Source organism: Trichechus manatus, unplaced genomic scaffold (genome assembly GCF_000243295.1).
Source record: "Trichechus manatus latirostris isolate Lorelei unplaced genomic scaffold, TriManLat1.0 scaffold00312, whole genome shotgun sequence".
Lineage (NCBI taxonomy): Eukaryota > Metazoa > Chordata > Mammalia > Sirenia > Trichechidae > Trichechus > Trichechus manatus.
In genome coordinates, this window is record NW_004444248.1 from 1,153,750 (window position 1) to 1,158,551 (window position 4,802).

General features: G+C 38.9%; 1 pseudogene; it reads right to left on the reverse strand.

The window, feature by feature from the left end:
* Positions 1 to 1,568: 1,568 nt before the first annotated feature.
* Positions 1,569 to 2,153, reverse strand: LOC101356527 (40S ribosomal protein S7 pseudogene; annotated as a pseudogene).
* Positions 2,154 to 4,802: the final 2,649 nt, after the last annotated feature.

Below are 4,802 nucleotides of genomic sequence, written 5' to 3' on the forward strand. Positions count from 1 at the left end.
TATCTGTAGACTCTCCAAGTTCATTTTCTAATCATTACCCACAGTAATGAGCATGGTGCATTCAGAGAACAGCAAGGAACCCTGCCTGGCATATTGTTCAAAATTAACCCTACAGGCACTCCCACCCAGTTTCCTACCCATCAGGCTGACAGCACATGCAGTGACTCTCTGATGCCTGAGATACAGAGACTCACATGCAGTTCTCCAAGTGCCAATATCCTGCCAAAGTGTCAGGGCCCTTGATTGGGGGTATTCTACTATGTTGTCCTTAATTGTAAATTTTTTATCACCTCAATTTGTCCACTTTAAGAACTTACAGTAAGAAAGAATTTTTTCAACAGTTTCTACATGTATTATTTAGTTACATTGATTACATTCTTTGAGTTGTGCAACCATTCTCACCCTCCTTTTCTTAGTTATTCCTTCCCCATTGACATAAATTCACTTCCTCCTCAGGTTCCTATCTATCCAGTTGCTGTTGTCAGTTTGATCCCATAAAGATAGTTCTCAAAAGAGCACAATATTCAAGGCAGACATTTTTTTATAGTTAAGCTAAACTATTATTTGCTTTTAAGAATACTTCAGGGGATATTTTCGGTTTAAGGTTTAAAGATTATCTCAGGGCAATAGTTTCAGGGGTTTATCCACCCTCCATGGCTCCAGGAAGTCTGGAGTCCATGAGAATTTGGAATTCTGTTCTTCATTTTTCCCCCTTTAATCAAGATTCTTCTATGGAATCTTTGATCAAAATGTTCAGTAACGGTAGCAGGCACCATCCAGTTCTTCTGGTTGCATGGCAAAGGAGGCAGTTGTTCATGGAGGCAATTAGCCACACATTCCATATTCTCCTCCTAGTCCTGACTCTCCTTCTTTCTCTGTTGCTCCAGGTGAACAGAGACCAATTGTTGCGCCTTGGACAACTGCTTGCAAGCTTTCAAGACCCCAGGCACTATGCAACGAACTAGAAGGTAGAACAGAAGCACTAAACACATTAGGCCAATTAACTGGGGTGTCCCATGAAACCATGACCCTAAACCTCCAAACCAAGGAAACAAATCCCATGAGGTGACTGACTGCACATAAGCAGCCTCAGCAGCTCTTTTTTTTTTAAGTCACTCTTGTAAATATATCTATCACACAACTTTTGCTAGTTCAACTTTTTATACTTGTACAACTTATTGACTGTAATTACATAATTGGGTTGTGCGACCTTACCCTTAATCAATGTAATTATTCTATCGCTGTTACCCCCCTCCATCCCCTACCCTCTGGGCACTGGTAACCACTAATAAACTTTGGTCGATATACATTCGCCTTTTCTTGTCTTTTTATATAAAGTGAGATCATACAAATTTTGTCCTTTTGTAATTGGCTTATTTGGCTCAGCATAACGTTTTCAAGCTCCAATAAGAAAGAATGTAATTACTATGTTTATCCCACCAAACCAAACCCACTGCTGTCTAATGGATATCAACACATAGCGACCCCATAGTTTCCAAGGCTGTAAATCTCTATGGAAGCAGACTGCCAAATATTTTTTTTTTTTTTTTTTTTTGGTGACTGATTCTTTATTTGTTTACAGTTGAAACTTGGGAATTAACATCCTTGCCAGTGAACTTCTTATACACAACAGAAAAAGTTTCAACCTTGCGTTCTACATTGTTCTGCTATGCTTTGTCCAAATGAACTTTTATAAACCAGTTGCCATCCATTTTTACAAGGATTCTCTTGCCCATAATTTTACTTGGGAAGACCAAGTCTTCAAGGATTGCATTGTGCACAGTTGTCAAAGTATGGCTCCTGGGATGCTTTTGCTTATTTTTAGTATGGCTTTTTCGAGTTGGTTTACGAAGAATTCACCTCTGACAAATAAAGACAAAGTGCTTTCCACTTAACTTTTTCTCCAGTTCACTTACTACCCTGACTTGGATTTTATGGAAAGACTTTAGTTGAGGAATGGGAACAAAGATTATAATAGCTTTCTGACCACCAGCAACTTCAATTTCCTTGGATACGGTTATATTCAGCTCCCTCAACTGAGCCTTCAGATCCAATTTCATCTTCAGTTCAAGCAGAGCTTGAGAAATGCCAGACTTGAATTCATCCAGCTTTTCACCATTGAGCTTCACAGTCTTCACAATTGAACTGAACATGGCCCTTTCCTTGCTGAGGGATGGCATAGGAAGGGCTGACACATCTTTCTCCTGAGGAGCTGCTGATGGTTTCAAAACGCTGACCTTTCAGTTAGCAGTTGAGAGCCTTAACCACTGCTCCACCAGGGCTTCTTACTATGTTTATAGCAAATGTTAAATGGAGGAATACACATCAGAATTAATATTCCCACAAAAGCTTAATGCCTCTTAGTGACTACACACTTGTCTAGGAAGCTCCATTTATCAGGTACTGTAGGCTAACTAAAGAGTGGACTTTTATCATCAACCATAGTTAGGAAGCATTATTGTTACTTTATTTGCAGAATTTATTGAAGCAGATGTCAGATATTCATTGATATAATGAACCATGTTAAAAAAAAGAAAAAAAGACCTCATAATAGTACTTAGTTGCAAGAGTGGTTACCATAAACTATTGTTACTATCTGCCACCAACTGATATTTGGCCAATCAGAACATAATTAAATCCAACTATACAGAGGTCAGTACTGTTCTCGTGTCTGCTGCTGGAACTAAAGGTGTTATGCTTTGTTTTATTATTATTATTTTTAATGTCAACTCTCAGAACTCAGTAACTAAACTGTGTGGTAGTTGATGTGGTACTTGGTAAGTAAGACATATCACATATCAGCAGAAAAAATAAAGCCCTACTGATTATATTAGAGATCATGGAGATGATTCCGAACCAGACAACATTTTGTTCTGTTGTACATAAGGTCGCCATGAATCAGAGCCAACTTGATGGCAATAACAATAACAAGAAACAAAATAGTAGGATTTTATACATTGCACAAAATGTGCACCGGGAAAATAATGCGCAGAGAATCTCTGAAACAGGTTCTTAAGAGTGAACAAAGCAGTTGTAATATGATGGCAAAAATATAACTAGCTGCTTATTTGATTTTTCACTAAGCAGCTGATACAGCTCTTGCATTGTCTCTGGAGGTAGACTGGAGCCTATCATGATGATCTAACATTTTACTTACAGTTAGCAGAGAGAAAACAAAAGGGAGAGCAGGAAGCCTTCCAACCCTAAAGCAGAAGCCATGGTCCCAAGTGCTAACCTGTTGCCCCCTAATTCTAATATGTGCCTGCAACATATTTCCCCCACATTGACAGTTAGTTCTCAAAAATCCCTAAATCTCCTTAGGAAATCTGCTTTTTGTTTTGTTTTGTTTTCCCGCACATTATTGTCATCTTTCTTCCATTTTTTTATGCTGTTCTCCAATTGTCCTCTCTTTTATTCTCTCTGTTGCCTATTCCAAGGATGTGCAAGCAAAGTGCTATCCCAAGGACTCAACCATAACACTTGAATCATGCAATCTCTCACACTTTTTTTGTTTCTCTTTACCAAGATTTATTTTGTTGTTGTTACTGAGAATATAGACAGCAAAACATACACCAATTCACCAGTTTCTATATCTACCATTTAGTGACATTGATTACATTCTTCAAGTTGTGCAACCATTCTCACCCTCCTTTTCTGAATTGTTCCTCCCCCATTGACATAAATGCACTGTTTGCTAAGGTTCCTATCTAATCTTTTGAGTTGCTATTGTCAATTTGATTCCATAAGGATAGTTCTTAAAAGAGCATTATGCTTAAGGCAGACATTTTCTACTAGTTAAGCTAAACTATTACTTGGTTTTATAAAGACTTCTGGGGATATTTTTGGTTTAAGGTTTAAAAATTATCTCAGGGCAATAGTTTCAGGGTCTCACACTTCTCGATCCATCTTTTGCAGTTTGGCGCAGTAGTTAAGCATTTGGCTGCTATCCAAAAGGGCGGCAGTTCGAACTCACCAGCCACTCCTTGGAAATCCTATGGGGCAGCTCTACTCTGTCCTATAGGATTGCTATGAGTCCAAACCGACTTGACAGCAGTGGGTTTGTTTATTTATTTTGCAATTTCTTGGATAATATATGTAAAATGGGTGTGAGCAGCCCCGAGAAAATGTGAGTAGGCAAGCTAGTGTTTGGACATACCAGTCAGTTTTCTGCCTTCTTACCATCCTGTGCAGTTCCCTCTGCTCTCAAATTCCTTGTGCCTCTTATGCCTTGGCTATCCCTCCTTTGGCCAAAAGTTGCACCCAAAAGAGCATCAGCTATCAGTCATTTATACCTCAATTTGAACTTAATTCAGAAAGATATATGACTCAGGGTAATAGAAACTGAAGTTCATCACTAATGAGATGTTGAAAGGCCTGGCAACGAAGTAAGAAATCAAAATAATAAGCAGTGGAAAAGATCTTTTTAGGGAGATCTTTCCAGAAGCCATATATTCTATGCACCTGTTCCTGGTGGAAGATACTGTGAAAATCACCCAACCCTCTTTCTTCTTTTTCCTTTCCTCTGAGTCAGATTTGCAGACAGTTTCCTTCCTTACTGAATTTTCAGTTGCATATGTCTATTCATAGTTGACAGCTGTCTGTCAGCCAAGTGTTGAATTCCCAGGAGGCATAACCAGGGGTTGGGAAGAAATCTATTCCAAAGGTATCAGGCTCTTTGTTAACGTCAGTCAGCTGTAACATCTGAATGCCACCCCTCACTGTGACTGTAGAGATCTCCTACGGGAGGTGTACTTAAAATGTCTTGTTCTGTCAGGGTTTTAGTCACTTTTAAAAAGAGAGAG